Consider the following 18,808-nt stretch of genomic DNA (forward strand, 5'->3'; position numbering starts at 1 on the left):
CCCAGTTACGGGGTTCGTAACAGTACCAATGACATGGGTAGGATGGATGACGAGGTTCTGCAAAGTGAGTTCAGGGAGTTAGGTGCTAAGTTAAAGAGCAGGACCTCCAGGGTTGTGATCTCAGGATTACTACCCATGTCACGTGCTAGTGAGGCTAGAACGAGGAAGATTATACAATTTAATACATGGCTAAGGAGTTGGTGTAGGAGGGAGGGCTTAAGGTTTTTGGATCATTGGGCTCTCTTCCAGAGAAGCTGGGACCTGTACAGAAGGGATGGCTTGCTCCTGAACTGGAAGGGGACTAATATCCCAGCAGGAAGGCTGTTAATGCTGCACGGTGGGGTATAAACTAGAGTTGCAGGGGAATGGGACCCAGAGTGTCAGGATAGTTAATGGAGAGGTTGCGGAGGCAGATGCTGGTAAGACCTCAGACAAGGTTAGGAATTGGAAAGTTGAGCTCGGTGTGACTAGTGTCCTGAGCTGCAAATACTTCAATGCAAGAAGCATCGTAGTAAAGGTGGATGATGAGGTAGCTGGTTTACAAACAGAGGCAATATATAGTGAGGAGAGCCTGTTGACAGGGCAAAATTGCAGTCGGTGACTACTGGAGTTCTACAGCTGTCTGTGTTGGGACCGATTCTTTTTACGTTATATGTAAATAAATTGGATAATGCCTTTGTTGTAAAGTTTGCAGATGATATGAAGGTAGGTAGAGGGCTTGGTAGTTTTGAAGAAGTAGAAGGGCTATATTAGGACAGACAGATTAGGAGAAGAGGCAAAGATATGGTAGATGAAATACAGTGTCAGAGTGTTGGGAACTGTATGGTCATGCACTTGGTAGAAGAATTGAAAGGGTTGACTAATTTTCTAAATAGAGAGAAAATATAAAAACTGAGGTGCAAGGGGACTTGGGAGTCCTTGTGTAGGATTTCCTAAAGGTTAGTGGTTAGGAAAGCAAATGTGTTGTTAGCATTCATTTCAAGAGGACTGGAACATAAAAGCAAGGATGTAATGTTGAAACTTTTTAAAGCACTGGTGAGGCCTCAGTTGGAATATTGTGAGCAGATTTGGGCCCCATGCACTGAAACTGGAGAGGGTTCAAAGGGCAGAGGGCGGAGCTTATGATGGTGGTGCCTAATGGCGACTCCTTTGCGTGCATCTTCGGAAACAGTTCTATTTCTGTCTTTAAATCTCTTTTATTTCCTTTCAGGGTTCTTTTGAAGACCCTGACCTGGAGTTACATGCTGGCTTCAGTTCCTTGTGGAGATGAGACCTGCTCTCAAGGCCTCATGACCGGTCGCTTTTCGATATGCCAAGGACACGGCCTGGAAGATTAGCACACCATCAGGGCTCTGGATTTTCATGGCTCTGGAGGTGGGCGGATTTGAGGTCGGTGCCGCTGCCGGATGTGTGGTGGGACTACACAGAAGATTGAAAGCAGCGAGCTGTTTTCTGGCTGTGTGCCCAGAGTCCCGAACTCTTTGGGTACAGAGCTCAGAAAAAGTGATGCAACAGACTTTTTACACCATAAATCAACAAGTTGTTATGTCTCCCCTCTCGCTGTGAAACAGGGTCTCCTCTTTTTCCCTTATGAGAGAGAGAGAGAGAGAGAGGGAGTGTGTGGTATGTTGAATTACCTGGTGAATGAGTAGTCTTTGGGGTATTGCAAGTCTGTGCCTTTATTAAAGCTTTGCTGTATGTTTGAGTGTTCGGTGGAGGGTGCAGATGCTTTTTTGCTGGTGGGGGGGTCATTGCTTTGCTGCTTATGCATGGGGAGAGCTGGGGGCTTTGGGGGTTCTAACATTTAACTGTCATTCATTCTCTGGGACATTCCTCTGTTTTCGTGAATATTTGTGAAGGAAAAGAATCTCGGGAGATAGATAGTATACATTTCTCTGACTTTAAATGTACCTATTGAAACCTATTGAAAGAGGTTCACAAAAATGATTCCAGGATTGATAGGCTTGTCATATGAAGAGTGTTCAATGGTTCTGGGCCTGTATTGACTAGAATTCTGAAGAATGAGGAGTGACTGGTCGAATGGTGAATGGTCTTGATAGAGTGGATGTGGAGAGGATGTTTTCTATGGTGGGAGAGTCTAAGACCAGAGAACACAGCCTCAGAATAGGGGGGGGGTCCTTTTAGAATGGAGATGAGGAAGAATTTCTTTAGCCAGAAAGTGCAGAATCTGTGGAATTCTTTGCCGCTGGCAGCTATGGGGACCTTCTCTTTATGCATGTTTAAGGCAGAGGTTGATAGGTTCTTGAGTAGTCTGGACATGAAGTGATACAGGGAGAATATAGGAGATCAGGGCTGAGAGTTAAATTGAATCAGCCATGATGAAATGCCAGAGCAAACCCAAAGGGGCAAATGGCCTAATTCAGTTCCTAGATCTTATGTTTTTATGGTGTTATGTCGCCATATACAACCCCAAGATTCATTTTCTTGTAGGCTACTTAGTAAATGCAAGAGGCTGCAAAGAATTATTGACTCAGTCAGTTCCTTCACAGGCACAATATTTTTTACATCTTCAAGAAACAATGGCTCAAGAAGATGGCATCCGTCATCTGGGACATGCCATCTTCACATTGTTACCATTTAGAGAGGAGTTAGAGGAGCTTGAAGAGACATTAAATGTTTTACTAATGTGTCTTTCCCTCCGCCATTCGACCTCTGAAAGGTTTGTGAACCCACAAACACTACTTCGCTGCTCGCCTTCTGCACTATTTATTTATTTTATTTTGTAACTTAAAGTTATTTTTATGTCTTGCAGTACACTACTGGTGTAAAATGACAAAATTCACAATGTACATCAGTGATAAACCTGATTCTGATTCGGATACTGAGAAAATTAACTTTGCCTGCCAGTTTCAACTGTTTCAAGGCCAAATCACAAGTTTGATTTACACCAGTTCTCCACAACCATTCTGCATCCCCTCCTCCTAAAACATCAGCAACAGTTATGAGTTCAGTGGAGTGGAGGAGTGAACCTGTGCCTCTCCACTTCATGTAGCTGCCATTGGAATGTGACTCTTTCAAACATCGTACTTTGTAGCCATGACAATGGGAAGTGATCAAAATGGAAGAATGGAAGTTGTCCATTACAATTCCTGCACATCAAAAAAAGGTTTGTTTTTCAACATTAGCGGGGCATTGAGACTTGAACCATTCTTCTGGTATTACATGATATACCAACTAAGTGCAGCAACATTACTTACTGGATGATCATGGATGATGAAAAATTGATAACAAGCAGACTCAAGGGCTGTATTCCTCAGCATCTTAATGCTGAAACTGCTGATTTAGGTGTGACATTCTGATTTGTGTTCTGCTGTCAAACTAGACACAACTAGGACGCAATTCACACCCGACTCCTGTCAGCAATCAGTCTAATATCTCATTTAAGCTATTGATGAGTTGATGAGTCTGACCCTCACGTCAGACTTCAACTCTGCTTGCAACATCAAAATCATATCACCTCCAAATTAGGCACAGCTGCAGCAAGGCCTACAATTCCATTTACTGTTTGGAAGGATGTGAAGCCGAGACAGGATTCTCATGACATTAATGCCACTGCAATGTAGATTTCCATTCCAAAAAATCGTTTGCCAGGTAATGAAGCAGTCTGTATTCCTGCTGAATTTATAATCGTGGCCCATCAATTTCATGGCAGCTTTGAAAAATCTAATGGCTGTTCAGAGAGGTGGAAGATTCAGGAATAATTTGTGCAATTATCTTTAATACAATGAAATGTCTTGAGCCCTTCACGTCTGCTCCATCTGCTTTAGATCCACCCTTTCCCTAAGGATTCAAGTGATTTCTTGAGGGGAACATCTCACCTCACAGGCCTGCCCAAACTCCTTTAACCAAATCCTTGACGAAACATTGGTAGTGTAAAAAAAAATCCTTTCCGCATGACTGATGGCATATTGTAAAACTAATATTAAAGCAAGTTAGACAAGTTTGTGCTGCTGCAGCAAAAGCACCTTCAGAGCAAATTCACTCAGTATCAAGCCTAACAAAGCGGCAATAGGTTCAATATTTCTTAATGCAATGGCAATATACCTCCAAAATAAATTTTATATTAGTTTCAACAACAGTATGAAGTATTTTCAAATCCAGCCACTCAAACAATACCTGCTTCTATTCTAACCTGGTAAATGGAGTGGTATCATCATATCAAAGAGTTTCACCTAAATTAAATTACGTTGACACTTAGAGTAACTTACCACTGTCACAAATGTCCAATTTGCCATTCTTTCAAGTTCAAAATAAATTTATTATCAAACTACATTTACTGTATGTCACCATATGCAGAGATTTGTACTGAGATACTGAAATTCATTTTCTTGAGGACATTCATGTTAGAACAAAGAAATATTATAGAATCAATGAAAAATGACACACAAAATCTGACTAACAGCCAAGTGCAGAAGAAGAAAAACTGTGCAAACACAAATAATTATAAATAGATAAGTAAATAAATAATATTCAGCATATGAGTTGTAGAGTCCTTGAAAGTGCCTTTGGTTTTGCTGACATTGAGTGAGAGGTTGTTTTTGAATTTTTTTGAATTTTATTATTAATTTACAAGTATCTGTACTTTTTAAGTGGTAGCAGCAAATTAGATTGGTGAGGTGATGACATCAACATGTCATTGATCACATCATTGCACACCACTCAAATTACAGACCTCTTGTCATACAAGATGACTATACCCCTTTAGCAGGATCATTTAACTGGAAAATGATTGCAGACAAAGATTATTACAACTCATTTTTTAACAAGAGTCAGTTGTCTTGCCTGCCATTTTCTATTGGCCATTTTATAACCAAATTGTGCCTGAGCTTTTTGGTGATTATGACAAGGTTTCATACAGCATCAGTGCAATGGAACTAACAGGTGATGATTAAACAATTAACTTATTAGTCAATGGGGAGTCCAATGATTACTGTTCATCAGGATTTTACATATAATTTGTCAGGAGCAAAGGGCGCGATCAAGATGCGCTTTACTTGTGTTCTACTGTCACCATGTGTAGTGAAGGGTAAAAGGGACAGATCAGTACAGTTATCAGTGCAGTTGTTTCACTACCTTTGTTGAATTCTCTGTCTGTTTGCTCCCTTCTTATCTGTGGGGCATACTGGTTCCTGTCAGCTGACTTTCACCTCCAAACTATTTGCACTTGAATAGGAATGTTTGTCAAGCCAATATATAGTCCAATGTGGGGAGTAAAATTATGATAATTTTCAGTGCCTTGTTTACCTATAAAAGAGAACGTTCTGTCAGGTTCCATGGTTGTTTATACTTTTGCAGAAATGTATAGTAGTGAGCAGCAGGATTCAGAAACAGAGGGATATGGGGCAAGCTATGAGTCAGGACTGAAAAATGGAGTATTGAAATAATTAAACAACTTTTAATTCCAGTTGTTATTAGAAGTAAAGCATTATCCAATTCACAAGAAATTAAATGGGTGGGATCTCTTCTTGAAAGGGCTGCATGTAAGGGTTGAAGGAATAGGCTTGATATGCTGACTGTTGTTTCTCCTTTCTTGCTGATTAAACTTCTTCCTGTTTTGTTAGTCATATCTTTAAGTTTTCACAGTGCCAAGCCGCTACATGTAGCCCATGTAGCCCATGGACTACTGATCGATCATCCAGCCATTTGTTTTTCTGCTTTGAATTGTTTAAAGTAAAACCTCATGTCAAACATATTCTTGACTTGCATAAAGTTGTCCTGCCACCCATTAACTTTTACTTCTAGTTACTGATCTCCGCTTGGATCACACAAATTGGATAGGTAATCCATAAATTAAGTATTATCAACATTATGTGCAAATTAAGATGTTTGATTTCAATCTGTTCCTTATTCTGATGAAAGATCATTAAACTAAAACAATAAAGGCAAAAAAGGGCTGCAAATACTGGAATCCAAAACAAAAAAAATTATTTGATGGAGGAACTCAACGGGTCAAGTAGAACCTATGGAAAGAAAGGAATTGCTGACATTTTGGGTCAAAACCCCGAATGAGTTCTACAATCAGGATTAGCCTGTGACATTATTTCTGTTTTTGCTCTCTATAAATGCTAATTGACGTGTTGAAAGTTCCTGAAATTTCTATCTCTGTTTCAGAATCGAACAGTAATATCTGAGACTTTAGCCTGATCGTATGTAAAGACTCCATGTATGCAGACATTACAGCAGAACTCAGTGGACACAGTGGAGTTTGATCCATTACGTACAATGTTGGCCTACCAAGGAGAAGCAGGTGAATGGCTTGGACATTGACTCCAGGAAATACTTGCATCATTGCAGAAGAACTCTGAGACTGGTAAGTGCGATTCACATTCCTCAGGAATAGACTCTGGTTTTAAGCATTCGCCTGCGTAACCTGCCACGTGTTCCCAGAACTTCTGTGGAGAGCCAATTACCCTGCCAGCCCTAGAGCAGAACAATGGAAGCCTAGAGTCATGCCACGGGTTCTTAAACCCTTTCTTAAAGCCTTTCATGGGCAAAGGCTTTGTGGGAGAAAGACTCCTCTGTGTGTCCTGATATAAATTTATTTCTAAGAATGATGAGGAGAATATTCTTTCATCCTGCTGGGAACTCAGAGGCAACCAGCAGACTCCTCCAGTGCATCTAGGAGCACAATCCATAGCCAACTATTCTGTCAATTTCCATGTCCTGGTGGCAGAAAGTGAGTGAAAGAATAAAGCTTGGATTGCTCTCTTTAAACAGGGATTAAATGACAAGCTTAGAGATGTTCTTGTGACCAGGGACCAGGTGGAAGATTTGGAGAAATTTATGGCCATGGCCATAAGAATTGACAAGGAATTGTTGAAAGAAGGAGGGAAAGATGTGGCGAGTTCTCTTGCAGGCTGAGTTCTCAGAACCATCCAACCCCTACCCCAGTTCCTCAATTCAATAAATAACACAGATCCCAGCAATCATCCCTGGAGGAACCCATGTAGCATGGATGAACCTGGGTCTCCCCAGTGGAGTGAGAGGGACATATGATGTAGAGGTGTTGCTTATACAGTGGTAAGGCTAGCCATTTCCAATCATCTACCTTGAGTTGTTGGGAATCCTGCCAAGACCATCCACTGTGGAGAAACTATATTGATCTCAAGTTTCTCTTTTATTTCATCGAGTTCTGGAGTGGTTTTACCATCCCTATTATCTTGGGGGAGACATCAGAATTTTGTGAGAGACCTGGTAGACTCTGGTTCAGCGGGCAACTTTGTGGATGTCGAACTGGCAGAGGAAATCCCGATACACTTCAACCAGCCTATCTCTGCCATAGCCTTGGATGGTAGAACCCAGACAAATCTTTTATCTTTCTGTTGCTCTCAAGTTGACTATTGGAAGGGATGAGGATACAAATCATTTCCATCTTATCCATTCTCCTGACATTCCCGTAATCCTTGGTTCTCTGTACTTACATCTTCATAATCCTCTGATTAACTGATTTTCTGGCACCATTCAGGGTTGGTTGAAGTACCTTCCTAAAGGTTCTAAGAGGCCTGCCCAAGTTTCCTTGTTGCCTGCCACACTTTCTGAGCGACCTGCTGTGAACCAAATCGAGACGTCAGTCGAGTTGCTCCCTGAATACTCAAGACCAGACTTAAACTCAGTGGAGTTGTCTAGAGTGCCTTCAGAGTTTTCCATTTGTTGGAAGTGCTCAGCAAGTGGAGAGCCATTATGCTTCCCCCACAAGGGACTATGATAGTGCCGTCAACTTACTGCCTGGTACGTGTCCTCCCCAGGGAAGGCTTTATGCCTTGTCCACTCCTGAGAGGCAAGGTATGGACGATTACATTAAGGAGGCCTTGACATTTAGGTTTATCCAATCGCCTACTTCACCTACTTCTTCTTTGTATCCAAGAAGGACAGCGGACTGAGACCATGTAATGACTACAGAGGTTTATATAGAATTACATTAAGAACTGGTACCCACTTCCTCTAATGAACTCGGCATTTGAGTTATTATGAAGAACCACTGAACTAGACCTCCAGAATGCCTGCAACCTGATCTAGATCTGAGTGAGAGACGAATGGAGACAGCCTTTAGCGTTTCCACCAGACTTTTTGAATGCCTGCTGATGCAATTCGGTTTAGTTAATGCTCCAGCAGTCTTTCAGAACTTCATCAATGACACACCCCAGGAGACGTTTAACCACTTTGTCTTTGTTTATTTTGATGGTATTCTTATTTTTTTCAGTCACCTCAGAAACATGTCTACCAGGCACAGAGTGTTCTTCAATGCCTACTAGAGAACCAACTTTTTGTTGAACTTGAAAATAGTGAATTTCACGCCTCCGAAGTTTCTTTTCTGGGTTTTGTCACTTCCAATGGGAATTTACTGATGGACCCTGAGAAGACCCAAGCAATACGAAATTGGCCAGAACCTATGTCAGTCAAACAACTCCACTACTTTTTACTTTTCAGTTTCTATCATCGCTTCATTCACAATTTCAGTGCTATCATAGCTCCACTTACCAACCTCAATAAAAGATCGAATGGGCCTTTCCATTGGACTCCAGAGGCAGAAGCCACTTTCTGCGATCCCAAGGACAGATTTACCATGGCATCTGTCCTTGCTTTCCCTGATCTGGACCTACCTCTCGTAGTGGAGATTGATGCCTCAAACATCGCAGGTGGGGCTGTGCTATCTCAACAGACCACCTCAGATGAGAAGCTAAGCCCATGTGCCTTCCTCTCCAGGCATCTCTCTCCGAGATGAACTGGGAGTTGCTTGCCGTCCAAGTCGGCACTTGAAGAATGGAGGCTTTGTCTGCAGGAAGCCAATCACCCCTTTTTATTTTGGAACGATCATAAGATAAAAAGGCTGCCAAAAAGACAGAACTTTCAGCAGGCAGGCTGGTTATTGAAAAAGGATCTAGTGCTTTCTAGTGTTTTTTGATAGGTTCAATTTTATCATTACATGCTGATCTAGTTCCAAGAATCAGAAACCAGACACTCTTTGTAGGCAGTTTGAGGAAGTCCCAGAGAGCATTCTCCCCAACTCAAGGCTGGTGGCCGCCACTAGTTGGGGGATTGATTCCATGGTGCAGCACGAGGCCAATCCTGGCAGTGGACCACCTGGTCGTATCTTCGTCCCTGACGTGGTCCTTACTAAGGTATTGAATTGGTGGCTTGCCTTCAACATGGTCAGTCACACAGGGGTTCCACATACTCTGGAGTTTATAAAGAGGTGGTTCTGGTGGCCAGGCATGACCAAAGGTGTCAAAGACTACATTTCAGCATGCAAAGTGTGTGCCTGGAACATAGAACCCAGAGCATTGCCCCTAGGGCTTTTACAGCCTCTACTTATTCCCACATCCCTGGTTACATATGTCAATGTATTTTATCACAGTTCTTCCTCTGTCCCAAGGGCATAGTGTTATTATACTGGTTCTCGAAGGCTTGTCACTTTGTTTGTCTCCCCTATTACGCCTGCAGCCCCCTCCTTTGTGAGAATCGCAAGATCACTATTGACTTGGGTCAGGAGACCCAGGAAATGAAAGAGAGAGACGTGCGGAATATCTCGTTCCCCCGGCGATATAAAGCTACGGGACATGGCCATTGTCTCTTGAAGACGAACTTGTGTATTGCAATACTGTGCTACGTGGAAGCCCTCAGGCAAAGTGGGCTAGTTGAGGGAGGTTTTGCATCTGCGACCCTGTGAGTCAGGATAAAAGAGTCTGTGGGAACAGCCCCTCAGACGCACCAGAATAAACGCTAGTGATCCCGTAATAGCGGAAGCCGGTGGAGAGGCCACGTGCGTTCGGTTCCATTTTGCCCCAGAAACCGGTGCCCCTACCATGGAAAAACGGCTTTTAGCTAACAACAGGGAAACCAACTCCCAAAAGACTCGAAGGATTGGCATCATCAAAGAAATGGGCAAGTTTAACCCGTCTATCTCTCAAAACCCAAAACACTGCAGCTTGAACGAACTAACAGTGACTTTTATATTTTCATCGGACAATACATTATCCCCTAGACAATGATAGAGCTATTTCTTATTGATTATTATTATACCCGCGCTTTTAGATTTAGTATTGATGACGTATATTATCTGTATGTTTGCATTGATCTTAGTTTTGTGCCCCTTTATCAATAAATACTGTTAAAAATAGTACCATCAGACTTCAACGGACCTCTCTATCTTTGCTGGTAAGTGACCCAGTTACGGGGTTTGTAACACCCCAAACTACCCACGGCAGTGGAGGGAGCCAAGCAGATGATGCTAAATATATTCCGGATACATGACTTTCCCCAGGATATCATCTCAGACCATGGGCCGCAATTCACTTCCAAGTTCTGGGGGACCTTTTGTCTCCTCATCAGGACAACTGTTAGTTTATCCTTAGGATTGCACCCACAAGCTAATGGGCAGACAAAAAGTGCGTAACAGGATTTGGAGAGGTCCCTAAGGTGTCTGGTCTTGGGGATTATGATTATGTGGAGTGACCATCTTATTTGTACAGAATTTGTGCATGATAGCCTGTTTCACTCTTCCATTCGATGTCTCCTTTTGAATGCCAGTTTGGCTACAGTCTACTGCTATTCCCAGAGCTGGACTCTGAGTTGGGCGTCCCGGCTGCCGATAAGTTGTTTAAGAGATGCAGGCAAATATGGTCTAAGGCAAGGTGGACTTTAATGACCAACTCCCAGTAGCAACAGCAACAAGCTAACTGTGGAAGGCAAGCAGGTCCAGAGGGTTTAGCTTTCCACCTGAGACCTGATGCAGGTGGAATCTTGGAAGTTGGCTCCCAAATACATCAGCCCTTTTAAGGTTCTCCAAAAGATCAGTCCAGTGAAATATCACTTATTATTACCCAGAACCTTGCGTATCCATCCACCTTTCATGTCGTTCAATTTCAGTGACTCCCTGGTACCTGAGGAATGGAAAAGAAGACTAAGTGAGAAGATGTTGAAGTTCCAAGATGTCTTTTCTACTGATGAGTTTGATTTATCACTGAGTCCCTATGCATCACCCATAGTAGTGGTGAGGAAGGAGAATGGGAAGGTACAAATGTGTGTTTATTATCGAACACTGAACAGATGTACAGTCCCAGGCCAATGTACTGTTCCACGGATTGAGAATGCTCTGGCTTGCCTGAGCGGAGCAAAATGGTTCAATGTGTTGGATCAGATACCATGAATGAAGCTGTAAAGAGAAGACAGCATTCATATGTCCACTTGGATCCTTTCAGTTTGAAAGAATGCCTCAGGGTATATCAGGAGCACTGACTAATTTCCAATCTGTCATGGAGGAAACTGTTGGGGACATGAACTGGTACTGGTGTACTCGGATGATCTCATAGTATTCGGGTCAATAATGGATCGACATGAGATGAGACTACTGGAAGTGTTAGACTGCCTGAAAGCTGAAGGTTTAAAACAGTCACTGGATTAGTGCCAGTTCTGTAAGACATCTGTCAATTATGTTGGCCCACTAATGTGAATGCCCTGTGTTCATTCCTTCAATTCTATGCGTACTACCAGAGATTTGTGAAACTTTACTCCAGAGTAAGCCTCCAGCATATATCAGCCAGATGGGATGCACAGTGGAAATTCACATCAAAGAGCACAGGAAGTGTATACATTTGGGTTACCTAAAGAAAATGGCGGTAGCAGAACACTGCATTTGCATTAGCCATAGGATTGACTTCGACCGCAAAAATCTATTGTGCCGTGCCAATAGCTTTTGGGACCACCTGGTAAAGGAAGTCATTGAAGTAAAACTAGAGGGAAATAATTTTAATGAAGTTGAAGGTCTCACTCAAGAACTAAGTAAGAACTCAGCATGAACTGGAATTTGATTGCAAATGAAATGGGAGGGCGGCAACCTGATTTGATGAGTTCTAAACAATCAGGAGGGGCAAAATACAGGGGTATAAACACCACCAGACTAGACATACCCAGGCATCATCCCTGAAGATGACAAGAGTTTGTCATTGAAACATTAGTTATAATCAATACCCGTACCCAGCTTGAAGCCTGAGAAGAGCTTATTGCTAGACATGTTTGGAACTCTGGATGCCAACAAAATGAACAAGTGGAACCAGCATATTGGGCATTTGGTACACTGCTAAAACTGTACACAGAATGAAGCACCTGGCTACTCACCATACTATTTGATGTTTGGACGCGAAGTGGGAGTACCTGAGGTTCGCTGTTTTGGAACCAGCGGTGAAGACTTGCTGCAGAAGATATATCTCAAGTATGTGCCTGTCATGAGAAAAGAACTGCAAAAAGATTATAAGCTAGCAGTAGTTTCTATACCAAACAACACCAAGGAAACAAGAGGAGATACGATCAAAAGATTAGGTTCTCTTAACTGATGCTTGGAGACAGAGTTTTAATAAGAAATTTGATGCTACAAGGGAAGCATAAGTTGGCTGACTGCTGGGTTTCTACACCGTATGTTGTGGAGAGCCAGATGCCAACTTTGCCATTTTTCTGGGTGAAGCTGAAGGATGGAAATGGCTCTGTCAAAATTCTCCAGCAAAATCACCATCTATCCCAAGGAAGGAATTAAATGTTGACCCATTGCCTGACATGGAACTTACATTGCTTACATGACATGGAACTTACAAAACTCTGCTCGGAAGGAGAAGGTCAAAAAGGCAACAAATTGACAATAGTGTTATTTCAATGGAAAGACCTGCAGAGAAACCAACCATTGAATCCTGTACAGACCCAGAGGATGAGGAAACGGGAGCGTGGTATGCTTTACTTTATGCGAACTCCCCAAGAATTGATGGATAGATGTTTGGATCTCCCAGCCCTGACTCAGATTTAGCAGGGAAGACTACCAGTGGACAGCCCCATGTGATAATAGACAGTAAGGAGAAACCAGGCTCCAATATAATTGGGGATGAAGTTGAGTTTAGACAGGTGGCAGAGGGACCCAAGTCGCCGAAAGGTACGAGACAGGAGGAGGCATCCCTCAGTAGACAGGAATGGTCACAAGGAGTGGCTGAAGCTGAAGGTGAGATAAAGAGGTCTCAGAGAGTCAGGAGACCCCCAGATAACACAGCATATGATGCTCCAAAGAAACAGAGTGTTGTGTTCATCTTGTAGTAAGATTTGTTACTTCCATTTAGAAATCCATTGGGGGTCTTGAAAACATGAAATTCACTTGAATACTGTGTTATTAATAATGGTTTAATAAATTCCATAATCATGAGAACATGACTATTTTTGGTGTGGGATGAACTTAATGCCCTGGTTAGGATTTCTACTGCTATGCTGTGAGGTATTTTTATTTTAGTAGTTTTCTGTAAGAGCTGTGTGCCCTGCTAGAATGAGTGTTTTGGCTTCGGCTAAAGATATGGAGCCATGTTGTCCAAATGAAAATGTGGTGTCAGCCAGTCGGGGTTGTCTTGGTACATGTCATAACTTTTTACCCAGTGGAATGTCTGAGCGGGCTAGGTGGATGCAGATTTCCGAAGGGTAGTCTGGTTTTGGTTTCTTTTTGGTGGGAGTTGTGAAACGGCACAAGAGAAGAATACCATTCCAAGGAGAGTCCGTGTTGTAAGAAGTGTTCTGTGCAGATGAGTAGTTCAAAGGAGGAAGGGCCAATCCTCCTAATACTGGAGAGCCAGTTTGTTTGAGCTGGTCTTCGAGCGAAATTCAGAATGTGGCGGGTGCTTTCACGCAGAACATGGTTTCAGTGCATGAGTGAAGTGATACACTCGACTACCTCAGAAATGAGTGCCAACATTTATGACCACACTTAGACTAGTTTAACATTAATAGACCCTTCTAATTTTCTTTTCTTTTTCTGTAACTGTTTGCTAAATTTGAAAATTGGTAAATATATTTCTTTTGTAATTTTATGCTGGTGTATGGTCTGTTAATTTTCTGGCAAGCAATAACTTTGTACGGGGTAGTATTTACACAGCATTCACTACAATTCATGTTCCTCCCTAGAACATCCCGCCTTTCCTGTTTGGTTGAACTCCAAATAATACCGCCCCTCGATGTATATCGCTTATGCAACCCTCTCACTGGGATTCATATACAAAATAGGCTCGTTAGCTAACTCTAACAGCCACGTTAGAGTTCTCAGCAGTGAGAAGGCCACATTTCATAAACAATATATGTCTAGGATCACTATGATTTGGAGTTCAACTAAACAGGAAAGTTAAGATGTGATTAAGGAACACTGATTGTGGTGAATGTTGTGTAAATATTGCCCATTCACAATTATCAGTCACCAAGAAATGACAGATTGTACCCCAGCATAAAATTATCAAGAGAGTATATTTACCTATTCTTCAACTTTATCAAACAATTAACAGGAAAATAAATAAATAAATAAATAAATAAATAATAGGGCCCATTACTGTTAAACCAATCTAATGTATATATAAATGTTGGAGCTCATTTCTGGAGTAGTTGAGTGTATCACTTTACTCACACGCTGAACCCGTGTTTTGCATGAAAGACACAATCATAGTTCAAACCCCCCTTGAAAACCCTCTTGAACGAACTGGCTAACTCAGGAGTATTGGCAATTTCCTCCTTTAGCCATGCATCTGCACAAAGCATTTCTTACATTGGTGTCTCTCCTTCAAACAGCATTCACCGGACATTTTCCTTGTTCCACACTCCACAGCTCCCACCAAAAGACCCCAAACCAGACCACTGTCCTTCAGAAATCTGATCCCGCCCAGCCCTCTTGAATATTCACTGGACAAGAAGTTACAACACATACCAAGACAAACCCAACTGGCTGACACAACATTCCAAAGTTGGACAACATGACTCCTTATCTTTAGCTGAAGCCAAAGCACTCTTACCAGCAAGACATGCAGCTTTTAGCAGTAGAAATCTTAACTAGAGCATTACACTTATGAAAGGTGGCCTTGTCACCGCTGAGTCACGTGGCTGCGGGCAGAGTTAGCTAACAAGAAAAGTTTGTATATGAGCCCGGTGAGAGGGTTGTACTTGAACTATTCTCTGAAAAAAATCTTCATCATTAATTTCTACTATCGAGTGCTGAGTTTGCTCCAGTCCTAGCTCCGCTTGTCTAAAGAGTTACAGAGGGCATACCTTCGATGGTGAGGGTCCTTAATGATCAATGGCATTTTCTTGAGGCACTGCCCTAGAACACATTATTGATAGTGGTGAGGGTAGTGCTCATGATGGATTTAGCTGAGTCTATATCCTTTTGTTGCCTTTTGCAATTCTGTACATCGGAGGCTTTATAACAGGTTCCAGTGATGTAACCAGTCAGTAAGTTCACTACCATACACCTATAGAAATTCTTAAGTCTTTGGTGACATACAATGTAGAGCCACTGGCATATATATTCATCATGATTGCATCACTCTGTTGGGCTCAGAATAGATCCTCTGAGATGGTGACCTCCAGGAATTGAAGCTTCTCACTCTTTCCTCCATTGACCCCTCAATGAGGACTGATGTGCATTCTCCTGACTTCTCCTTTTTGAAGTCTACAACCATTTCCTTGGTTGTGCTGATGTTGAGTGCGAGGTTGGTGCTGTGGCGCCACTCTGCCAGCTGGCCTACCTCACACCTGTGAGCCTCCTCATTGCCTCCTGAGATTCCACCAATAGTTCTGTCATCAGCAAATTTACAGATGGCACTTGGGTGTGCCTGGCCACACAGCACTAAGTGCAGAGAGCAGAGTAATGGGCTAAGCACACACTCCTGGGGTGCACCTGTGTTGATAGTGAGGAACAGATGTTATTATGATCCATGCTAACTGTGGACTCCCAAAGAGGAAATTAGGAAGGAGCTGAGTTGTACATTATAGTTAGCTAATGATTCTGAACAGAAACATCATTGGATTACTGGGTCCTTACCCATTTTCCCTTCTCCATGCCATCAGTTACACTGGACACTGGATGTGAGCAATGGACAGAAACACAAACAAGATGCTGGAGGAACTCAGCAGGTCAGGACCTCAGCAGATAATGAAAGGAATTGAACAGGTGATGTTACGGGTTTAGACCCTTCACCAGGGCTACCCTCTGGCATCTGTCCTTATTCTACCTGAAAGCCAGAATAAAAAGGTAGGAGAGAGTGAGGAGCACCAGCTGGCAGGTGAAGGGGGAAGGTAGCTGTTTAAAGGAATGATGTAAGAAGGTAGGAGGTGATAGATGGAAGAGGTAAAGATTCCCCTTGCAATGTAACTGTTTTTTACCCTTCAGTCACATTCACAATTAAATCAAATATTTGGTCACAATCTCACTTTTCCCTGTGGGATCTTGTTTTGCATTGGTGGCTCTATTTCATTGGTTTACAGCCGGGACCATGGGCTGGAGTTTAGAGAAGTAATGTTGGGAGTGTGTTATATCTGTAAATGGATCTTTAATAAAGCTAATACTTTACAATCCCTTTTCTGGATGCAAAACCAATTGATGTTGATGGTTTTAATGAGCTTGGCACGATGCAGTTTCCAGAATGTTGTAGGAAAGAACACTCAATGAGTACAATATGAAGGAATTTGGATTTGGAAGTCAAAGTAAGAGGATGAAATCACAAGGAACAATGCCTGGGTCTCCTTTCAATGACACCTCCCTTGATTTGCTGTTGGCAACTATGAAATTTAGAGGAAGAGTATTCCTCGATGAGAGGAAGTTGATGGATGGGACACCAAAAATTCTTGGTGGGGAACTTGTGGTAGAAGTCTTTGTTGACACAACAATTGTCCAGTGTGATGTTGAGGAATTCCACCAGGATTGGGCCTAATTGGGGGCTAAATGTGATGGATTCAGAGTCAAATCCATCAATAAAACCTGTTTCCGTGCTTCACGATAAATGTGGAAGCCCAGGAACTGTAGCAGTTTGAGTGACTACAGGGGTTCAAATTCAAGTTGCAAAACACAGAACCAACAGTCATACACGCACAAGAAACAGATAAGATAGCAAGCACATAAGATATTGGTAAAATTTAGCCACATAAAAAGCACAAATAGTCTAAGGCCCTGAGTCCTGCAGTGTTGCAGCAGTCAACAGTCAAATGCAATACAGTTTATCTTCTGCAGAGCAAACACTAGGGGGGCTAGATTAACTCCAGCTTGGATGGCATGCCACACCATCCTCGGGACTCTGGTGGAGCGCACTGACTCCAACACCTCTCTCCTGGGCGGCTTTAACCTAGCGACACAGCAGGCTGAGACCCAGACCTCGCTTCAACTGAGGCCACTCAGCTCCTTTGCCATTCGCTCCTGCCATCCACCAATAAATCAGTGAATCAACTTGCAGCATTCTAGATTAACAATGTCAAACAAAGTCTTGTCAAGTCAAGTCACTTTTATTGTCATTTCAACCATAACTGCTGGTACAGTACACAGTGAAAATGAAACAACGTTCCTCCAGGACCATGATGCTACATGAAACAACACAAAGCTACACCAGACTATGTGAAACAACGCAAAACAACATTAGACTTCAGACCTACATGGAACTACATAAAGTGCACAAAACAGTGCAAGATGGTACAGTAATTAATAAACAAGACAATAGACACAGTAAAGTGCAAATTACAATATAATAATAAATGATGTAAATGTAAATGTAAACAATGTTTCAGTAGGAATTGAGAAAAAAATGAGCAAAAATTGGAAAGGGAGTGGAGTGGTTTTCAAGTGTGTGTGTGTGTGTGTGTGTAGACTCTGGGTATTGAGGAATCTGATAGCTTGGGGGAATAAACTGTTACATAGTCTAGTCGTGAGAGCCCAAATGTTTTGGTGCCTTTTCTCAGATGGCAGGAGGGAGAAGAGTTTGTGTGAGGGGTGCATGGGGTCCTTCATAATGCTGTTAGCTTTGCAGGTGCAGTGTGTGGTGTAAATGTCTGTAATGGCGGGAAGAGAGACCCCGATGATCTTCTCAGCTGACCTCACTATCCTCTGCAGATTCTTGCGATCTGAGATGGTGCAGTTTCTGAACCAGGCAGTGATGCAGCTGCTCAGGATGCTCTCAATACAACCCCTGTAGAATGTGATGAGGATGGGTGGTGGGAGATGGACTTATTTCAGCCTTCACAGAAAGTGGAGATGCTGCTGGGCTTTCTTGGCTATGGAGCGGGTGTTGAGGGACAAGGTGAGATTCTCCGCCAGGTGAACTCCAGGAAAATTTTCTTGTGATCACAAGAAAAGTGACTAAGATGATCATTTGCTGCTAGTCAGCACATTGCTCTCATGTATAGGTTCACCCAGTGCCTCTCTGGTGTGGCAGGAACATGATTCGCACCAAGTCCAGCCCCTTCAGTTTCTCCACCAATCAGTAATTTGCTGCTGGTGTAGGTCTGCAGTTCTTAACGTCCTGCAAGATCTTACGATCATAAAAAATAGTTTGGAAAAAGTTAATAACACTATAATCCCCGTAGAAGCCGCTGTATTCCAGTTTAGCACTATTTTATGGAAAGAGTCTCCACTTAGAATCATTGTCCATTGCCAGATTGATTCGGTCCTTTCTGTCCATATTGATTAAAAAGGCCCTAGCAAATGAAGAAAAGAGAATTCCAAGGCTCTACTATAACCTCACCTCTCTCCTCCTGCCACTTCTCTTGGGTCAGTAAGTTAAAGCACAGGCTCTCTTTCTCTTCTGCCAATAACGGTTATGCATTCAAACTGGTTCGCATTGGTAAAAACCAGAATAAAATTGCTCAGCAAATTGGCATGACGTCATCAATTTGCATTTCAGACATCACCAGGATGGTAAATGTGAGAAATCGAGAAATTCATTGGTACTGAAGATACATATTGGGGTGAGCATTTGGTCCCATAATGACAGACAACGAAGCTCGTTAAACTCAACAACTG

At 42.4% G+C, this 18,808-nt stretch overlaps 1 long non-coding RNA gene across 1 annotated transcript in view; it reads left to right on the forward strand.

Moving 5' to 3' along the window:
* Positions 1 to 1,331: 1,331 nt before the first annotated feature.
* LOC132402475 (uncharacterized) overlaps positions 1,332 to 18,808 on the forward strand; it is a 31,039-nt gene continuing 13,562 nt past the window's right edge. Inside the window, exons 1-3 of the long non-coding RNA XR_009514915.1 lie at positions 1,332 to 1,389; positions 2,774 to 3,127; positions 6,133 to 6,331. This is a non-coding gene — a long non-coding RNA (uncharacterized LOC132402475). The remainder of the gene's footprint in view (positions 1,390 to 2,773; positions 3,128 to 6,132; positions 6,332 to 18,808) is intronic.

The sequence above is a fragment of the Hypanus sabinus genome, chromosome 12 (genome assembly GCF_030144855.1).
Source record: "Hypanus sabinus isolate sHypSab1 chromosome 12, sHypSab1.hap1, whole genome shotgun sequence".
NCBI classification, from domain to species: Eukaryota; Metazoa; Chordata; class Chondrichthyes; order Myliobatiformes; family Dasyatidae; genus Hypanus; species Hypanus sabinus.